General features: G+C 40.4%; 1 protein-coding gene across 1 annotated transcript in view; it reads right to left on the bottom strand.

The window, feature by feature from the left end:
• ralgps2 (Ral GEF with PH domain and SH3 binding motif 2) overlaps positions 1-22,408 on the bottom strand; it is a 105,105-nt gene extending 82,697 nt beyond the window's left edge. The window contains exon 1 of the mRNA XM_042484100.1: positions 22,243-22,408. The gene's annotated coding sequence lies outside the window, so the exon portion shown is untranslated. The remainder of the gene's footprint in view (positions 1-22,242) is intronic.
• Positions 22,409-22,855: the final 447 nt, after the last annotated feature.

Here is a 22,855-nt window from a genome sequence, read left to right as displayed (position 1 = left end):
ACCTGACCCCCTTTATCATTTCGCATGTACAAGAATCCAAAACAGAATTAGCATCTAAGATAAGAAATGTGGGTCTACTTTCTCTTTCACTCCTGTTCTAAAGAAACAAAGAGAAATGCCATATATCCAGCTCTGGTTACAACTTTAGCAGAGCCTGTTAATCACCACAGACCTGGCCGGTGGTACTGCAGTAATGCTATGGCATCAGAGACTGGATCGAGGTCCTATATTTCCCCGGGCTCTAGTCAAGCCTTTCCCTGGAGAGAACACTATTGATCTGGAACTAAGAGGGGCTGGATTGATCACACACCCTCTCTAATAACCTTCACATACACACACTGACACTGCATGTGGCTGCATATCACAGCAGTTCGATATGCACTGCTTTCACTCAGCAGGTTAGCTGTTGACGCAGAGGTTGGTGGCACTGCCTGTGGATGGTGTGTGTGTGCGTTGCTGTCGAGGGAACATGACCAACAGCCCCTTCACACCATCCCTAAACATGCCACTGATGTTCAGATCCTTCTGGAGGTCAATAAGTGGAGGGGGGCAGCATGATAGTTTGGACCAGTAGGAGTAGGGATGGGGATCAAAACCTGGTTCTATTGAGGACCTTGTTCCTCTTTTTTCAAAACTCAAAAATCATTAACATTTGGGCTTCTTAATACAACTATCGAGTCCCGTGGGTCAAATAATGTCATATTACATCTCGAGTCAAGTCACGTCATTTAAATCCAATCACTGGTCTGCATACGATTGTCTTCATCACTGTCCACTCAAAGCAGCAGTGGTAAGCACACACAAACTTTGTAGCAAGTCCCGTCAGTAAAAAAAGTAATCCAGTGTTAAAATCTGAGTTGTTATCAGCAGGAGAAAAGCTAGCTAGCTAAATAAATGATGTATTAAGTCTCACGGTGATGTGTTCAAGGTCGAGTCAGTAAAATGACTATTAGGCAAAGGTAAAAAAAAAAAGATCATAATGATGTTTTCAAATGTAACATCAAGAAAAAGAAAAGTACAATAATAATACAGTTGTTTGGGTGAAAAATTTGGAGCGTAATCATCTTACAATACATAATTAAAACTACGGATGCCAACATTTTTTAAGTGCTTAAATTGAAATACAATAATTTATTTCCTAATCACTTAAGACATGACTGAAAGTGACAGTATACATTAATCAACACTTAGGTGTGACAATGAAAAACATTTTTAAACACAAACAAAACAATTTCTCCAATATTTAGGACATTCCATCAAATTAAAAGCAATAAACGCAAAACCAGTTCTGTTAAAAACGTATTGTCGCCTCGTCTTTTCCGCCAAATAAAAACGTATCGATAGTGGTATCGATAAAGACTGGGTTTGTTAAGGAGTCTCGATAGATAGTCTCGAAAATATTAACGATCCCCATTCCTAAGTAGGAGTAAAGGGGAGAAAGTGTTTTTTACTGTATGTAGGGCAGAGTAAAAACCAAAAAAAGACTGAAACTACATTAAGCAAACACTTAGATCTGTACATTCAAACCATGAACTCCATTTGCTCAAATTTTGAATAACAGTTTTTGCCCCAGGCTTTCTAAATGCCCTGCCTAGAACAGGGTGTTTTGTCATTTTAATTCTTACACACAGAACAGGTTTATAACTCTGAGGACTCACATGGTTTGCCAACACAGCTTACGCCACACTCTGGTGTCCCCGTGGCTCAACACAGAAAACACACACAACAGGAAGTAAGAAGATATATCTTACATTCCACATACACTCATCCTTCCAGACAAGAAGACTGCATGTTTCTGACTTACAGCAGCGTGATGAAAAAGAAGAAAACAATCTAATGGTGCCATATCATTTCACAGTAAAAGCTTTTTTTTTTTTTAAGAAAATCAATATGTAGAGAACCCAATGACACTGCATAGACTCTCACCACCCTGACACTGAAGCAGCTGTGCTCTACCATCTAACCTACTGAGCCATCAGCACATGAATATTTAGGCCCGTCTGTGAAATAGGTATGATCTTATGAGTAAACAGAGCTCTCAGGGGGATACAGTGGGTCTTAAAAGGCATCAGATGAAGCCCAGGAAAACGTGGAGACAATAATCTTGTTTTGAACCTCAAAATATTTTACAGTGACACTGTCTTGCATTTGTCCATACCATCTTACTTTTATTGTGGTCCTTGTGTAGAAGACGCTGCTGCTAGTAATGCTCCTTATATCTAAAATGACAATCTAATCCACATATCTGATCTAAAATTACCACTGGGCCGACTCTCTCTTTTCCTCTTTCATCATCATCATCATCTTAACCACAGCGTCACAGAATGTGTCTTTTATCTTAGATAACTTATTCTGGTATGGCTACTGTACATCCTACATGCGGTCTATTTCTGTTAGAAAAGGCATGTAAATTCATGAGGAGCATATGTGCAAGTAATTATGAAATACAGTAAATTTCATTTAAATTTAAATACAATTCATGATCATATCAAGTTTTGTTATGCTGTTGTCCAGTACAAACAACAGGGCTGCAACTAAAAAATATTTTTAAATATCGATTTATCTATTTTTTTTTTAATCCACTCTGTCTCACACTGCCGCTGAGGAAAAAAAAAAACTGGCTACACCAGCCAGACTCATGTAGTGAGTGCAAGCCCAATTCAAGCATCAATTTGTTTTCAACAGGCTGTGACTTCCTTTATCAATATTTGTGCATGATGTGCACAAAAGGCTGCTAAGTGTAATGGATGACTTCATGTTCAATGTTTGTGAGATGTTTGTGAAACACCGCCATGTAAATATATAATGAAAGCTTTATTTTCTGTTCTCAACACACATAACACAAATTTGCACAGTCAATTAAATTCTGTCAGCAGGTCTTTCAGCTGGATAAACACTGACGATGCATGTTAACCCTTTGAAATCTGGATCCTCATCAGTTTTCTTGTGCATTTCAACCTTTGAAACCTTGAGAAAATGTCTGCTATTTCTTTCAGAAACATGGGAAAAAAGATAACAGGCGACTTCACGTGAAATGTCTCGCAAACTGCAAAAAAATTGTAGAAGGTGACAAGAAAAATACCTTAAAAATTAGCTAAAAAAGAGAGAATCCCCGCGTTTCAGTTTGTGGCCTTCATCAGGGACCCAATTCGTGTAGGTCATATAAAGTTGTTTGCTTGAGCTCTTTGACCTCTCTAAGATATTTTTCCTTAGTTATTTGAGAATTTTCTAATGATTCTCTCAGTTTTAGCAAATTTTTAAGGTATTTGGCAGTCAAATAAAGTTGTTTCTCAAGCTACAAGTGTTGCTGGAGCTCTTTGACATCTCTAAGACTCTCTTCATTCTCCATGCACCTTGGAAGCTGGTGAAGTTGTGCCAGATACATCCACTTCTACGGAAAAATACCTAATATATAAATTGTTACAATTAAAAGAAATTAGTTTTATTTATAAATCTTTTTATTATTTTAAGTACTCTTAGTCAAGCCATTTCCTGTTTTTGTTCTTTTACTTTTATTTCTAGTCTTGTTTGGATAATTTGGGGTAATTTTCTTGTAACTTTTTATTAATTTCCTGCTAATTGGTTGGGTCAATTTTTTAAAGTTGCTCATTGCTTACTGCCCATGTTTTGGGGGAAAAAAATCAAGCCAATATCAGGTTTCATGGGGTTAAAGAGACAAACCTAACCCTAGTTTAGTTAGATCCGTATACCCTGTTTGTGAAATTCCACTAGATCTAAATTGGTGTCGTAGCAGCAGCTTGCACCGTGGGGTGTGATTAGGCTTTTTTTAGATACACTTCCCTCTCTCTCTCGCTCACACACTCTTTCTTCCCTTCTCCCTCGATCCCTACAGCTCTCTGGGTTGATAATTAGAGCTCAGGCTATACAGACAGGCTGTTCAGGCCCTGCTTCTGTCTTTTCTCCTGGCACATCTCCCAGTGACACATACACACTTGGTACGTACAACTTTCACAGACCTAGATAACGCCTACCTTTGATAGCCCAGCCTATAGCTCGAAGCAGCAATCAAACTGAATTACACAATAAAAAAATATTTATACTGAGAGCCAATTCAAGAACCCAACCAGTCTTTTAAATAGTATCTAGTTATCTATGAATTGAACCAAAGAGAGTCTACGATGCCAAGTTTGTGAGTAGTGGCATGTGGCAGTGCCCCAGAGCAGCAGGCTGTCACGTGTGGATAGAGCACCGGCCTACAGTTTGAGAGTATGTCTGCTTTTGTGTGTGTGCTGGCCTCAGCCTGATTTGTGGCCCAAATGGGAGCGGGCAGGCGGCCCAGCCCAAGTTCAACTGCTAAGGACTAGGCGACCTGAGCGTGGTGACAGATGAGTGTGGCAAAAAAGGGAAAGGAGAGAGAGACAGAGAGAGAGGAAGCAGAGGAAGTGTGGAGCTGGCAGCGGCACCGATGTCTGTGGTCATTCCCTGCACGGACTATTAACAAGGAAAGCCTAACAATACAGGGCAACAGAGCAGTCAGTCAGCGCAGTAATGTTTAGAGGAAACTGATAGGATCTCTATGTCTTCCTCTATGAGTCTCTGAGGACTGGCACAAGTCAAACCCACAGTGAAACCTCCTCGTGGAGACCGATCAAAAATCAATTTAGGGCTAAAAAGTGACACCATACGCCACATATATACACAAAACCTTTCTTTGGACAAGACAAGAGACTCAGTGTGTGTGTGCAAGCGAAAGACAAATGTAAAGCTCCTGCACAGTGGGCCAGACGTAAAACATGTATAGCATACTGATCAGTCGATGAAACTCCGCTCCAACAATGCCACAGATGAGTGAGGCCACGATTATCCAATTAGACTTTGTTCAATTATATCTGCTGTCCCTGGCATATTTCTTTCTTCCGTTTGTGTCGTTCCACTTCAGATTCTCTGCTATTTGAAAATAAAACTTTGCTTATTTCAAACAATACCAAACATGTTTTTCCTCAATCAAAAGTCCCAGAAACATACTGCATATACTTTGACAGCACTGAAAAGTCTATCGATTGATTTAAATTCTTTACGACTCGATTAATTGTTATGAGGATAACTTTGACCCTAAATTTTACTTTAGCCAATCAGAAGCCTGAGACACGCTCTTATGAGAAGGCCACCCGCAGCAGTGACATCCAAAGCTCATTCTGACACTGTTGTTCACCAATATAGTGGAAGAGTAATTCTACATTTATGTGTAAGCTTAACTTAGCATAGCAGGAGGAAGAGGGGACACGTCGTCCATCAACAGTTTTACAAAATGTTCTTTTAAAATGACCTAAAACCCAGTTTGCATGTGGATGTAAGGCCAAAATATAAAGAAAAAGCTAAGTATGGGGCACCCAGTAGCTCCCCTGGTGGAGCGGGGCACCCCATGTACAAAGGCCTATGTCCTCGCCGCACGGCCCTGGGTTCGATTCCAACCTGCGGCCCTTTGCTGCACGTCATCCCCCTCTCTCAACCTCTCTCTCCCTGTTTTACTCTGTTTCAAATTTTGCTCGGCTATCTACTGAGGGAGTGATCCTTTAAATATTTCACATTACACTGGACGCAGCACATTTACTTGTAAGCACTCATTTCCCCGGATTAGCCAAAAAACATTTTCCATCTGGTTATTTATCTTTACGCTGTTTTTCAGGTGAATTTCTGGATCATTTACTACATCATGATAAATAGTGTTATTGCCAAATAAAAACAGATTTCGACTTAAATGGGTTAGTTTTACTAACCTCAAATCACACTTTCAATGTTTATCCTGGGGTGACTGCTGATTGGCTCAGTAAGAGGCATTTTTCCACAGGCAGGACAAATACTGTAAGCTTTCTCATCTCTCAGGATGAAGTGCATACTCTGCTGTATGAAAATCTGTTTTAACCTGACCATTGAGATTTTCAAAATATTACAGTTATGAAGATCCATCCATCTGAGCATTGAAGCTATTGTGACAACTGGTAAACAGTATGATGAGCATTATTGTTTTATGTTAATTATATCAATCTATCAATAACTTTCTATTTTGTATATCTTGGAATATTATATCAACAACATCACATTTTTGCTTGACACTACATTTTTTTTCAATGAGCAAAGGTTATCTAAATTGCTGCTAAATGGTATCTGCAGTGCCACTGGTGAATATGTCCATATCTATCGGTTACACAACTGCTTTACAAATCAGCAGACTGTATGTCTCGATTATTGAAACAGCTTACCTATCTTCAGCTAGCATTCTTACAATAATCACACTAAATGTTTTGGTCCAGCCCAGGATGATAACAGATGACACATTGCTTTGAGTCAGCACTATAAAAATATTATCTGAAGTTTTAGTCACAGCAGATTAGTCCAGATGTTTCTCAATCTACAGCAGTGTGTTTGGACTGAGACAGCCTAGAGCAGGGGTGTCAAACTCAAATACCCAGTTAAAATGAAAAACTGGAACAAAGTTGCGGGCCAAACTCAATATTTATTGAAAAATTGACTACAAATTAGAACATGTTTCCACCAAGTCCACCTTTCGTTTGGCCATTTTTTGGGAGGGATAGCTTAAATTTGCCCGAGATGACTGATTTACAATAAAAATGAAAATCTTTGTATCAATATTTAGAATTTGGGACATAACAAACTCCTACACAAAACTTTGTTTAAATGCCTTTAGTAAATGTTTAATCAAAACGGAAACTTTTGATATCATAAACAGCAAGTTCCCTGCAACTTTTTTCATAGAGTTCAGTGAAAATTTAACTAAAAATACGAATAAATACAGACCTACCTGAGGTTTTACAAAGGAAAAGTTCCTCACATGCTGACACTTTCTTTGCATGTATTGCAGACTGCTTTCCCTGGTGTTGGTTGAGTGTAATACACACACTTATTTATTTTTTTCAGTGACAATTAAAATAAAATGCCGATACAGGTAATTGGCAAAATGCCAATTATCAGCCCCCATTATCAGCCAGGCCGATAATCTGTCGATCCTTATTTTGAATCAAATTGTGACCATATATATCAATCATAACTTTTCCACTTCTTCACCCAAAACAAACAGCTTAATTTACATCCTACTCATAATCATATTTGTGATTTTGTAAAATATGTTTTTAAGATGGGTTTTGTTAGTTTGTTAGTTTGTTCGCAATAATCCAAACGAAAACTCCGTTGGCTTTTTGTCATGGGAACCCAGGCGATGTAACTTCCGGGCTGGCCTACAAATAAACGCCATCCCTGCCATAGCACTCTATAAGACTTTGGCAAACAGATGGTGTTAGAAAAACACACTCTCAGCTCCATCTCCGCCTGCCACTCAAAGTATAGCTCTTTCACCTTCACATTGATGATACCACAAAGACAGGTAAGTAGCATTTCTGAGGACTGAGTTCCAGGTGGGCCCTCAGGGTTTTTGAGTGAGATACAGACTAAAGAGACAAGACATGCTGCAACCTGACAAACCATACAATTATGCAAGAGCAAACACTAACACACACACAAAAACCTACAGTCTTGGGACAACAACACCGTCTTTCTCTTCAGAAAAACTCTGTACATCCAGGCACAGGAAACCGACTATAACAGAGACTAAACCTCCGGCTGTAGAAGCTTGATGCTACTGTCAACCAAAAGGTCACACAGTCTTAATGTTGCTTCAACAAAAACTCCCACACACGTTGCGTACATGTTGTAGCCATTTTGCATAAGGATTGCTTACTTGTTGGCCCCTCCAAGGTCATCCTAGCAGCCAAACTTGGACTGAGATACAAAACTTTAGGAGTTTGTTTTATGAGGTAGTATGAGATTAGAGAAAGTCAGGGAGCAGCTCTGAAAAACAGAGGGAGTGCTTCTCAACCTATCTTTTAAGTCATCCATCCCCCAGATAAAACCGCAAAATCTACCATCTCTATCACAATGAGCTCATCCTCCTCCAACAAGTTATTTTGCCCTCTTTTAGGTTGGCCTACTCTGCTCTGATACTCGGCCTAAAAGAGCAGAGCACCAGCCAACACTGAAGCACAGACTCTGCGGTGTCTTTAAAAGTAAACACGCTGCAGGCAAGCTGTTGTTAGTCTTATATCATGTGTATGCATATGCGGTCTCAAAGAGAAGAAAACACTGGCGGAGAAAATCACCGTGTGCTGCTCATATTGTTGAGTTAAACTTCTGAGTATTTAGTTTGGAGATTAGTTTCAATCCAGAACCCAAGCCACTTTGAACCAGTTTAACTGAGCAAGACTGAGATAACAGGCCTCCCGTACTGCTTAGCACATGCTCTCTCCTCTCTCTCTCTCACACACACACACACACACACACACACACACACACACACACACACACACACACACACACACACACACACAGCTACACCATCACTCCCTCTAACACGGCATTGCCCTGTCTCCAGGGCCTGATAACACGACCAATTACAACTTAAAACACAAAGGGACTGCTGCCGAGAGGGAAAAGCTGGGGAAGGATTGAGTAAAGAAGGAAAAAGGGGGAAGAATGAGTGTGTCAACTTTCAACACTTTCAGTGAGGTGGACTGGACCAGGTCTGCATCCAAACTGTTCACCACAGCCAGGGGTGTATCACCAAAGTCTGGACTCTATGCATAAACAGTCTGTGGGCCCCCTATCTTTCCTCTCCTGATCCAGGTCTCTCTCACACACCTTTGGGATTGTTTTTTTATCTTTCCTTTCTATTCTTTCTTTTCTGGAACCCTGATTTCCCTTTTTTGTTCTAGTCCATCCTAAAGCCCTTTAACACTAGCACACTAGCCGCATTTACACTGCCTGTTCTAGGCGGGAATATCACACCATTACAGCCATAAAGACATGACTATGGGTGGTAAGGGTGTGATGTTTTGACAACAAATTTATGTTTACAACCCACTGCAGGAGATTTAAAAAGCAACTGTTAGCATAGCCGCTAATTAAAAGAAGAGAAGCAGCCATAATGTACGCAAACTGGGAAAACAGTGAGATTCAGGAGCTCCTTACCCTCCGAGCAGAGGAGAAGATCAGCCGCATATAGCAGAGAGGGGAAATGACAGCGATTGAGATGTTATGCTTTTGGTATTGTTTAGAAAGCACTGCCGACGCACACATGATATGTCATGCTAGAGGCGAATGTTTGTGTTTAATGTCACGCACATTGTGCCTGTTTTGATTGTGGGATGCCAAGATGCAGTATTATTATTTTAAATCCATTTAAATCTCCTGTGAAAGGTTCCATGTACAAACGTCAAAACATCACACTCCTGCTGACCATGGTCACGTTTTTCCAGCTTTATGTCTCACACAGACCTCAGGGCGGTTACTACCTCCTCCTCAGAGGCAAGCCCACTCTGTCCCCTCGTTTTATGATCGGCCATTATATACAGAATAGCGAGGCAGCATAATGGCGTGATAATCCCGCCTTGAACAGGCAGTGTAAATGCAGCTTGTGTGAAAAAGATCTTACTTGGCTTTAAACACATTTGAAGACAAATCTAAGTGCAAGGGTGGATTAAACCTTTTTCTGCCTTTCAGGGGTGAGAGAGCCCTCACAGAAATTCCACTATTTCTTCTACAAAAAGTTTAATGTTCCAACCAATTCATTCAGCCAACTTTATTTCAGTTACGGCACTAATGACTAAAAAAATTAAATATGAATGAAAAACTGCAAACAAAACCAAACGCTTTATTTAAGGGCTGCCTGTCCAAAGCTGGTCAAAGAGGGACATGAACTACACCCATACAAACACACACAGTTGTTTGCCATGAGAGTTCACTGGGTCAAAGGTCACATGAGGGAATAAAACACTGCACCCACACACACGGAGGTTGAGGGAAAACACAAGCGAGATACACAAAGAAAAAAAGAAAAAAAAGGTTGTTAAATCCTTTTGGAAAGTGAAACTAGACCCATCAGACTTCCTGGCAGATGAAGAAACTGAGGCAGAAAAAGCAACAAAAAGAAGAGCCAAAATGAGAAACAACAAAAAAATGTGCTAAAAACAGGGAGGCAGATTTTTCCTAATCTAGCCATGGCTGTCTCTTTTACTAATATGGTGAGCACTTACTATTCCCCATCTGATCGCAGCTATGAAAGATTGATTCTTTCATCTTTCTCACAAGGCAGAACAATGTAACACTCTGTGCTTCTTCCAGTTAGGGTGTGTGTGTGTGTGTGTGTGTGTGTGTGTGTGTGTGTGTGTGTGTGAGAGAGAGGGAGAGTGGAAGTGGGGCCTGCATCGTATGTGAGAGGAGCAACAGCTGAGACTGGAGAAACAGCTGTATCTCTTCAGCGCCTGCACTGCTCCCCTCCCCCCCTCCCTTCTCCCCCTCTCTCCCTGAATGAGCCCCTCACACCCCTTTTCTGACCCTCCTCTCCCACAGAGCAGCATGGCCAGGGGCTACGCTCTCTCTGCGCACACACACACGCAAATTACAATATGTGCCCGAGTTACACACTGGTTCGAGCCTCTGTTCTCCACTCAGAGGACAAGTACAGACAGGATGCATGTGCTACTAAACATTCATCTATTGACTAAAAATAGGAAAGACATTGTTTCCAGCGGCAATGTCGCCCTCCCTCTTCTCTTCCAAAATCCTCCCGCCCTCCCAGCTTTGTCCGATTCTAACGATGAGACAAAAGGAAACGTTCAGGTTATCCTTTCCACATACAAATCCTGAATTTTAGGCCTGTCTATCAAGTCTTTCTAGAAGCTTGTCACTGTCAGTTGCCAGTGAGGGTGGGTGATGTGGCCAAAATCTTATATCACAGTATATGTCATATATGTATATATCATGGTAGCTGCATACTGTATTTGGGCTAAGCATTATGGCATTATTATGATATTTAAGGCTACATCGCAATGCACAAAATATATGATGTTTTTAAATGTCCTTTAAACTATGCTAACCAACTACTGAACTAAATAAATATTGAATGAACTGCAGTTAAAATAAAGTTAAATAAAGTAACTGCTGCCAAATGATAAAATTGGACACACCATTGTTATAATAACATATCATAAAATATTGTTATAAGGAAGTTAAATAAATACTTTTATAATGGAATTTTTAACGTATTGCTATAATTAAATAAATCAGAGCGGGACCCATGGTGCTTTTATTTTGAAGGACTGGGCTCGTCTCAGGCTGAAGCTGACAATGTTTTTGCAGTGGGCTTAGTTGACAGTTGGATGTTAGCGTCAGCAGACAGTTAAACAGATACCGTGGCGCCTTTAACCGTGAGGATTCATCCACTGTGAGCAGGCAATAAACAAACAGCTCTCCAGTGCATATATTACTAATATGTGCAAGTCACACAGGTGCTTGCAAAAGCTCTGCAAATACAAACATCCCGCCTCACCTCCTCACACTATCGCCACTACCACTCATTAAGTTAGAGAGTTACCGCTGCATCGTAAACACGACTTATTCACTGTCAGCTTGAAATAAACTAACAGCTCTGCAGTTCATGTATTAATAGTACTTGAAAATCGCAGTAGTGCTCCATGGTCGCAAAATATGACTAAATAGTCACGGTCTGGAGCGCTGCAAAAGCCCTGCTTTGCGTGTGTGTGTGTGTGTGTGTGGAGAACAAGAGAACTGCAATGCCCATGGCTTTAAAAAAAAACGTGACAATTTATACTCGATGTTCTTAATATAGTCATTTTATATATCCGATGTGGAACAAGCCACGATACATCAAGTATACTCCATATATCGCCCACACCTTGGGCTTATACTAGCAAATCACAGCTACACAGTAGGGTGGAACTTGCAAAGAAAGGTAGTGATCCATAATAACGCTTATGAGCTGGGTACTAGAATCACGAGATTACGTGAGAATCCAGCTCTGATTTACTAGATAGACTGCCACAAATTGCTCCCGTGGTAGAAACAGTATTGCCAAATCTCTACCTGTGGACATATTTCTTCCGCCACCCAATCATACTGCCCAATCCTGGTTGCCAATCTCTATCACGCACTGAGCTTGCAGTAATAAGATTCACATCTGTACATAATTTTCCCTCCACTGGTCTGAAAGAATGACGTGTTGAGTTTGCACAAACAAAATTATACATAAAATGTAAGGCATTTAACATATTCATAAATATTGCAAATATTCTTTACATAACATTATAACAAACAAGGAGCAGACATAAATTCCACCTGTTATATGTGGTGGGAGGAAATTAATTCATGAAAATTGTATAAATGCCATATTATGTGGGCAGATGTAACTGAATAGCTTTAACTCTTGGAGTGTCGCATCTTCTTATTCATATAGTAACAGTAGCCAGTTTTTACTTTCTTTGCCAAAAACTCTTAAATTGTATAACACTTGGATGTAAACAAACTTTCCTCCTGTTGGTATCACATGTGAATTGTGCTTGGTACAGTCTGTGCTTCTTCTCTAACTGCCTTGTCTGGAAATGCATAATAACTTTATTGTTCTCTTACATGAGCTCACATGACATTTAAAGGCAAAAATAGTGTGAATGAAATGAATTAACAGCGAGTCTGACAGTTGGTGATGTGAAGTGTGTAACTGTAGGCATGTGAGCACATGTCTCTGTCTGCATGTCAAGATCCGACCTGTGGGAAACCTGACAAAGGAGACAGGAAACAGGTTGTCTCAGTGACACAAATCTAGACAAATTCTTTGTGATGACACTGAGAAACATGTCTTCTTAAGACATGAATCATCACTGTTCATTCATCGAAGAGATGCTGGACGGTAAAAAAGAGAGAGGTGCAGAACAGGTGCGGAGGATGAGGTTTTATATTTATACACTGCGTTTTAAAGGCCAAAAGTCCAACAGAGTACATAAGACAGGTCTGTTTGGTGGTGAGGAGAGACTGCAAAAACGGTGGAGAGCAAATGCAAGAATACACAAAAGAGGAGCGAGAAGGAGCGAGAGGTGAAATCATGTTTGTCTGTATCTGATCTATTGTCTTTGGCAGAGTTCAGGACCAAGTTCACAAGTTTCCATGACACAGCCAAGGCTCAGCTCACAGTTAGACTTCCAGGCCAAAACACTCAAGGTTTAGACAGATAGATGAGGCTAGACCACAAAGCCCTGTCTCTGAGACATGGTGGATCAGGACAATATGCAGGGGAAGTGGAAGGGTGCGGCATCTCTGTGTTTACGTATTGGGCCAGTGGGAGGGGGATTATGGTCTGATCCTCAATCTGTATCTGTAGAACAAAACAGAACAATAGCCCCGACATCCGTTTCAATCAAAACACCTGAACACAAAGATTTGGCCTAGTACATTAAGAGCAGAAATCATACAACTTACAGCTCAGGCATATTTTAAATACCACGAATGTGAGTACACACTACAGAAGGAGGATGAAGTTCATAAATTGTGGTGTGATTGATTATGCTGGAAATACGCTCGGTTGCTATTTCACAGCCTTGCATGAAACTGAGTTGCGTTCCTGATATTTTGTCCACCGTCAATGGCAGAAATGACAGGGTTCTCCTTCCCAATCTAAACCACATTTAAGGTACGGACATATCAAACCGACATCACAGTACCAACAGTGACAAAAGCCCCTTACTTCGCTTATGTCACGGCCAAAAAGTTGCACATGAACACAGGACTACAGCCAGCAGCCAATAAGCATGTATGTTCTGCACTTGCAGAAATACTCCTCCATACCAGCAAATGATGGCAACTGTCATTCAAAAAGGGAAACCAGAGGACTGTCCTGACGGTAGTTAGCCAACAACACAACCAATGTTGAAAGAACGAAGCATATTTACCATGCGCCAGTTACCAACAACACAAACCACTACGAAATGTTTCTGCTACAGAGCTCAGTGGATAAAAAAAAGTAATCTTACCTTATATGACAATTTTGTTTTGAACTCACACCCTCTTGACTTTAGCCCTTTGTTTACTTTCCTCAGTCAGGGTTCCTGTTATTTTGCCCTAATGTTTACTGCAACATAAAACGTGACTTTTTTGTCTGGCCAAAAAATTGAATTATCTGCATAATATTTTGGGGAAAAAATTCTTTTAATAGTGGAACACATGAAAGACGATGCACATATTTTATTATCATAAAAGTATCTATTTGGTTTACCTACAGAAGTGGGAGATATCTGGCATTTCTGGCCTGTTTTCTGAACGATTTTGTGCTGCTCAACCTGCATGTGACATTCCACTGCCTGGATTCCCATCATGGCGAGATAAAGAAAATTAATTAATTAATTACTTGTTATTTAGTTACTGGTTATTTTGAGATTTAACAATGCAATGTCAGAAAAAACATGAATAAAAACCTACTTCCCATGTCTGAGTATGTTTAAGATTTTTGAAAGATTAACTGAATCGATTTAATACCAACTGAAGCCTTATTTTAGATAAATGAATTCAATGTCTTTTAAAACTTTTTAAGAATCCACAGGAACCCTGCTCACTTCTGTGTCTCTTCTCATATGCTGAGCTGAACAGCCAATCAGAGTGATTTTATTTATCATCTGGCTCCCTTGTTGCAGACACCGATTCAACGAGCAAACTAGCACTGAGGGCCACCAATGCATGACACATTACAGTGACTAGGCCGACAGACACTCACAAACGGCCGACTGTCAGCTTGGTGCGCCAGGGCCTTTCAGAATATTTGTCAACCTCTACACTTAAAACTAGGTTAATGACTTTTATGCTGATAAGATGCAAAATCACATATCTTAACATATTCCTTTAAGCAGACTTCCGCTTTGCTTCATACTTTGGTCATGTGAAACTTCCTCTGGTGAGAATATTCCAGATATGCAGAGCCACATGACACAGGCCGCGACAGACCCGCCTGAAAGTGTCCCGCTGAACGAGACCACCATAGCTTACACTCTGCATGCCTTAAAGGCTGGGCCCTTTTACTACGGCACTGTCCCTTAACTCACCTCTGACCCGTGTCCTCATGACCTCAAACTCCTACAACATGACACACCAGCACACAGCCTTTAAGCTGGGTGAGCTGGGCTGATACTGAGCTGAAAACAGATTATTAAAAAAACCAAAAAACAACAACATGCATACACTGGATGGATGCACATGGACACAGATGAAAAGACATGAAAGACAACAGTCAGGGTGGTGGACAAGCATGAATTTGAATAAAGCCAGTTCAGTAAGACATTTCCCCTTTTTCTCGAACCAGCATAACAAACAGCCACAATACAAACTGATCAATACATTGCCATTTTTTGGCTTTAATTGCATCTGTTCACAGCCCAGGGGAGCGCGCAGTACAATTCAGGCATAAAGTCTTACAACAGGCAAGTCTGCATATAACTGAAGTATTAAAAATGTTACAGTACTCTGAGTGGTTGATGATCTTGACTTACCCAGAGAGTTTACAGTAATTTGACACAAAGAAATGTTCAATGTCAAGTCCTGGTCTAGTCTTACATGACGGATAATAACTGACAAAGCCAAGGGCAGGGCTACTAAACTTGCTTTGCCTGGGGCCACTTCTGCAATGTGACAGTAAGCCAAGGGCCCAGTAATAAACAAACATCAGTGATATTGGATAAAAATTTCACCTGGACCTCTATCAGGGGGTCGCTCCCTTGCACTTTTTAAAAATATTTCTATAAACAAGCTCAATTTTGATGCTGTTTGTGTACTACCTTACTTACATTCAAAGAAAAAAAATCAATTGCTGTAAATCATTTTATCTTTTTTATGAATTAGAAGATGGTCAGCGGGCCTCAACTGACTTACGGGTTTTATGTCGAGTATTACTGGGCCTGGGGACGATAACACTAAGTAAAAACTTAAGACAAATATTTCAAAACTAGCTGCTATTACATAACACACACAGTCACATGAGCTTGACCAAAAAACAGGCAGGGAAGCCCTGGGGTTTCCTCAAATATTTTGACAAGTCAGCCTAATGCTGAAGTCAAACCTGATAAGAGTAACTCTATACAAAAGGCATGTAAGGGGAGAAGTAAAAGGATCTCACCTAATACAAATACCAGAATGGCTCAAGTTTGTGCTCTTATTACATTGTTGAGTCAGTATTCTGGTAAACTACCACCACCTATCTCTGAAAAATTTTTGACATTTAAATATCATCGCAGTAAAAGCACCTTGTGTTTTATCAAATGCTGTTTCAAGCTGCTCAACAAGCTGAAACAGATATAAAACGGCTGGTTGGCAGTCACAGTGAAACATGACAGATGAGGTTATAAGAGATCTGTGTCTTGATTTTAAAGATCAGTTACAACTCAGCACAACTCCACACAACCATGTTAACAAGTAAGGCTTGGTATGAAACCTAAATACTAGGTACTTCATATCAGATTTATCCTGAATAAAATATGCTAAACATTACAAGATTCATGAACAAGATCCATGTACGCATTGTGCATGGTAAAACAAAAAACACACTGATTTTTTTTGAGAAGCTTAGCTCATTTAAATGGAAGAGAAGTATACTAAGAAGGGATTTTTGAAAGAAGTATCACATCACAAGTCAGGTGCCATAACAGCACCAGTGATCTCAAATGAGACGTATTTACAAAAGTCCCCAGAGGACAAAACAAGAAAAGGAGGAGGAAGCAGAAAGCAGAGGTTTGTGGGTTGGTAAATGTAGTGTATGTCAAGGCATTGTGAGAGAAACTGACTAATAATTATGCAGAACAAATCTTAGGCGGACAAGACAGGACTAAAATAGCATCAGATCCCACTCACAACAAGAGAGCAACATGAAAAAGAAACTGAGAGTGAAATAACACAAAGGAGAAGGTAGGAACTGGAGAGGAGAAAGAGGCAGGGGAGACAAAGTTGTAGTCCACTCGCTGCGTAGCCCTTCATGTGTGAGCCACTCCAGTCAGTGGATAAATTCAGGCTAAAATGTTCTCAAAACTCCAGGCCTCCTGCTGCCACTGTGCCTATTGTGGCGTGCATTTAACAGGGTGTGTGTCTGTCTGTAAGAGTTTAAGCCATCAGTCACGAGTGACCCTCTGTGTGCAGTTTCTGTTTCAACACTCTCTGTGTCCAGCTGCTCTCTACTTCTCCTAATCAAGAGCTGCGATTACAACACAGCAGGAACCACATGGCAAACGCACATAACAATAAGAAGAGGCCGTTTTGCACTACTTCCTCAAATACTGTATGAAACACAAAGTCACATTGCTCAGTCTATGCAGTGAAACATAGTGCCTGCCTCTGTGATTTCTCCAGAGAGAGAGCCAGGACGTGCATTATTCGTGTCTTTTATCTGCTTTTTCACACATACGCACGCAGTCAGCTAGCCAAGCTCACATCTACAGCACCCACTTCACCCGAATGCCAGCAACATTAGAAACACCTCATATGTAAAAGGTCTTTATCAAGCACACAATCAATGACAGTTTCACTATCAGTGTTCCAAAACAACTTGTCAAGCGCAGAGAGCTTTAATATTACTCCCAACAGTACCAGAGAAGTCAGATGACTTTGTGAAAACCAAATCAGAAAATGAACACAGATAACTAGCTCTGTGTTTGCACTTGTAGTGACAGAGCCAAGGCTGGGAAGGCATCAGAGGAAGAGTGTGACGACATGTGACTTCGCAGTTCCATCTGTGCTGAATGGATGTGCCAGACGCACGCATAAAGTTACCCTGGCAACTGAGCAACAGCCCTAGTTGGAGGTCACACAGAGAAAAAGCTTGATGCAGACTAAAACGCCTCTAGAATATGTATTCAGAAGGAGGCTTGAGATGACTGATTATAAACACAGAGAGGGAAGTCAAATAGTCTGCTGTGCTCTATATTTTACTGCACACAGATATAATGCATCTAAGAACATTTCACATAAACTGTACTTGGTTCCAAACTGGTGGGTTGTGGTCCAAAAGTTGGTCATGGGTGCATTCTGAATGGCCTTTAAGGGACTCACGACCATGTCCAGTTTGTGAAAAACATGTTTTATTATGAAGCGCAGTAAATTTGCAGCATAGAGCGTTGGTTTCTTTTTATAGAGTGAGAGGGGTTTGGGTTTTTTTTTAAGAACAGTAGCTATTTTATTGCCCTGTTCTTGTTATTATGTGGCCAATTTTTTTTGTTTCCAAACATAAGAGTAGGCCTAAGGGACTGTTTATTTATAAGAAGAGGGTGGTGGCCGTTTTTCTATTTTGACCCTCCCCAAAGCTACAAATATTTGTTTTCGATTGACAGGGAAAATGCACCCCAAATAAACAGTTCAAGGACAGTCAGAAATTTGGAAATCCAACGAATTATTTCGGTTTTTATAGTTTCTGGTTTTGAAAAATAGCATCATTTTGCCTGTGACTGCAGTATTAGAAGGCATGTTTTCTTCAAAAATCACCAAAAATTGTAAGAGAAAAAAACTTTACCAAAAATGTTTTGAGAAAAAAAAAACTCTCCAAAATATTTTAGAGAAAAAGAAAATCACATTTGAAAAATTTAAAAATTAATTGCCAAACCGTTTTAACCCTACCCCAAAGAAAAAGCCAAAGTGTTAAAAGTCACCAAATATTTTTAAAGGAAAAAAAATCACCACAATCAAAAAAAAAACAAAACATGTGCCCATTTGGTTTCTTTTTAAAAATTCCAGTGATTTTTTTTCCTTCACAGGTCCGGACTAAGCCTCCAATGTCTTCAAATCCGAGAAATGCCCCTAGTGTAAACTAATTACACTATCTTGCAACATGTTTGACCTCATTCTGTTTTAAACCCATGTGTTATTTACACTTTCTCATATCATACTGAGTATGTGGTAACTTCTCTTGTTTGCTGACTTTGATATAATAACTAAGGAGAAAACTGGACCCAGTGGCTGGACCAGTTGGTAACCACTGGTGTAGTGAACATGATGCAATGCAGAGCAGAGAAACATAACCTGAGACAGACCAGGGATTGAACCTGATGACGCAAAAGCCCTTCAGTGTTTTATCCCTTTCTCTTGTAAACACACGGCTCTGATTCTGAGAGGGGAGTTTCATTTCACACACACAGATGTAATCTCTAACTAATCACATTTACAGGCCTTGGACGGAGCAGCCATACCACAGTGCTGAACAGATGGGCCCATGTACACGAGGCATCTCTGGGATTAGCTCAGCCTAGAAGGTGGAGGCGGGATGTAAAGTTACAGAGGGACGGTTACTAAAAAGTAGCTCAAATGACTCTGAGGGGAGTCATCCAAGTGGGTTCAATGATTCAGAGATGGAAAACTGTAAATGCATCTGTGAGGGTAAATCCTCTGAATGGTATCCTTCCTCCGGTTGGAACTTGACCAAATGTTTCAATTAAGAAGAGTTGGCTTGCGTCATTGCAAAGACATTTAGGGATAAATAATTATGTATTATATTCACAGTGATGTAACTGAAATTAAGAGCAGCACTCTGTGACCAAGTCGGCTTCGGCATATCCTCTGGGCGCTCAAACTGTTTCTGTTGGCAAGCAACAGACTTGCAACGTGACTCTTTATGTTTACAGTCAGGAAGAGAGAGACGAAGAACAGGATAAACCCCGAAACACACAATGATAATTCTACGCTGCGTTTGTAAATAGGCGTACAGATGGGACTTGTGTTGCTTAAGACGGACACTGGGACTCGACATGCTGACTCCAATACTGAATCAACCATATTTTATTGGATTAAAACCTAAGCTGCTGTACAAAGACTACATGAGTAAACACTAAAGATGGACCCTTGCACCCACTGTCCTGTGGGTGAAACTTTCGCTGATAATCCATAACAATTTCTCTCCCACATTTAGCCTGAATTGGACGGAGTAAAAACCAAGAGGAATTCCTGACAGATTCCTTCTCTGACATATGGACAGACTGAGGACCTCCAGCATTTGGAAATAATTAGGTTTCATCTCCCTTTTTGGTCTTAACTTGAGTTTTATCTAACCACTCAATCAAACAGTCCTTTTGGAACTAACACACTATCAACTCTATCTGGTGAACAGATAAATTACGCATCTATTTTACCGTTGAAGAGGACTGCTAAAGCCAAATGAGTTTCAGTCTTTACTGCATAACATGACACCACAGCACTGTAAAGGCATTCCAGTCATGAGTGTGAACCAGTGACCTCTGGGTCATATGTTAAGTGTTGAGAACAGCAGCTCCAAACAACCACACTAAATATCGATATGGAACATTCCTCAGTTAAAATGGGGAGCGAGGCGCGAGCAACAGCAGCGTCACGCAAGACACTGACAAAGACTGTGTTAGATAGGAGTTTTCAGCAGAGGGAGGCTTTGTATAAGAAAAAAGGGGCGGCCTTATAGTGAAAAAGACGTGAATTTGAATCAAAACTAATTGCGCTTGACAGCTAATAGAGCTGGCCCACTCAAGTGTGTGTGCTCCCAGTACAAAAACATATCTCTGAATACTCCTGACCTCAGAAATTCAGGGAACAATGACAAATTGCCATTGTCACAGATTCATTTAAAAATTAAGGTGTAATGTGTAAGTTTTGAGGGGCATCTATTGGCAGATATTGCATATAATATCCATAACTATGTTTTCATTACTTTATAATCACCTGAAAATAAGTACTGTTGTGTTTTTGTAACCTTAAAATTAACAGTTTACATAAAGAGTGGGTCCTCATCCATGGGGTCTGCCATGCTGTTTATTAGGTGCAGACCAATATTGGTTTTTCAGGGTCAATACGACACCTATTATTAGTAGTTAATGAGAACAATAACCAATATTTGGAATTGATGTGTATTTACAATGAAAATGGAAATCTTTGTCAATATTTAGAATTTGGAATATAACAAACTTCAACAAAAAAAACTTTGTTTAAATGCCTTGAGTAAATTATTAATCAGAACTGAAGCTTTCACTAACATATACAGCAAATCCCCAGAAACTTTTTTTAATAAAGTAAAAAAATTTCAACAGAAATGAAAAAATAAACAGCTCCGTGGGGTTTTGCAAAGTGAAAGTCCCTCCTACGCTGACACTTTCTTTGCACTTTTTTATAAATTAAATTCATTGGTGATCAGTAAAACACAGATACAGATAATCGGCAAAATGCCAAATATTGGCTCCAATAATCAACCAGGCTGATAATCTGTAAAAAGAAGAGCTTTTTCTTATAAACAGCTCATTCTGGGGTAACAAAGACACAATGATACTTGTTTTCAGGTGATTATGAACTTATGAAAACATTTATGGATATGATATATAATTTCTGCCATTAGATTCTCCTAAACCCTACACTCTGTACCTTTAAACTATTATTATTGATCAGAAAATTGGATTACCTTAATGGAGGAAAACAATAATCAAACAGCTTGTTGGTTGACTTGTTGATGAGATGTGAGTACATTATTTGAGGAAACACCTCACTACAAGCTGAACTTAGAGGCAACCTCTTCTGCTCTGACAGTTTCCTCTTAAGGAAGTAATTTCACTGAGGTTGAGAACTGTTGGTCCCCCCTTTCCCAGACTTATAACACCTCAACAACTCATCTTTTGTGCTTATTTTATAGCAGAGATATGCTATGGTTGAGAGAAGACAGGATATTGCTGTACACAGTATTGTTCGTGGGTGAACCCACGCCACACCCAAAGCACTCCCCGGAGGGCAACTGTGCAGCAGGGGGTTCACCGCCAATGAGCTACCCGGAGCAGGGCGCCTGCAGTGGGTATGACTGTGGGGCTAACAGCACAAACGGGACATAAAGTCCCCCGTTTGCCTAAACAGAAGCTAACCCCGTAGCCACTAAAGTAAACAAACTGCAAGGGAGGAATAATAAACTGCTAACTCACTGACTCTCACCACTCTTTTTCTCAGAGGTTCCCATATTAGCGTGTTGTTGCTAGCTTGAATCGTTAGCCAACTTAGCTTCGTGAGGGAGCGCATGATTTATTATTAGCATTAAATCAAACTCCTCGGTGCTGCCTCTCGGTGTGTGTGCGGTGGGGTGGCCGTGTCTTCACGTGGGTGGAGGAAAAAATTAAATAGTGGCTTAAATAAACCTCTGCACCCAGCTACAGATTGTCTACTTCACAAAAATAAGGGCAAGTATTATCGTTTCTCTCTCATCTCCTTGTCCCCTCCTCTTGATGGATGTCGATGCACTTTGATAACGGAGCATCCTGCATATGAAAACAAACACATCCAAACCGTTCGTGGGGCTTAACGTTACGTTAGCTTGCTAACTCGACGGCTGCATGAGGGGGGGGTTTCTAAAATGATATATCACAAACGAAAGCAAACTTTAACTCGTTTTGCTCTGTAACTCACCAAAGTGCGCCGTTTTCTTCTTTCTTCCTCCGGTATTCCAGCGGGTACATGAGAAACCAGCAGGAGACGGGAGCAGACAGCTAACAGTTTTTAGGCTAACGTTCAGGACACGACGATGCGCCTCCAACAGCTGTGTTCTGTTTTGAATGAGGGCTGAGGAGGCGCACGGCTGACGGGCGGAGCTAGTCCGCCCTCCATCCTCCGCACACCGGCTCAGTTCAGACACATATATACACAGAGCTTTTGTCAACGTGTAGGCTAAATTATGCACAGGTTTCTGATGCAGTTTGAGTTCATATGTTTACAGGATGCAGTAGTAGACTCAGTGCCCACTTATTGCACGGACCTCACAATTAAGCGCCCTGTGAGATTTGAAAAGGTTGGCGCAAAGTTCATGTCTTTGATTCTGACTCCCTCCTGTGGTCGATTTGAAGTTGTGCTCGTAAAAACTATCCAGTATCATCCAGTATTTGGCTACACAGGGTTTTAAGATGTCCTGTTATTAACAAGGTCATTTCTGTCATGCAGCAACATTTCTTGTCTCAATAAATGACTTCCTCTTATTTTTCAAAAATATTTAAATTTCAGAACAAATGGCTTAAATTACAGATCA

Source organism: Plectropomus leopardus, chromosome 3 (genome assembly GCF_008729295.1).
Source record: "Plectropomus leopardus isolate mb chromosome 3, YSFRI_Pleo_2.0, whole genome shotgun sequence".
Lineage (NCBI taxonomy): Eukaryota > Metazoa > Chordata > Actinopteri > Perciformes > Serranidae > Plectropomus > Plectropomus leopardus.
The sequence above is the reverse complement of the archived record's forward strand: the minus strand, read 5'-3'. Positions and strand labels throughout refer to the sequence as shown.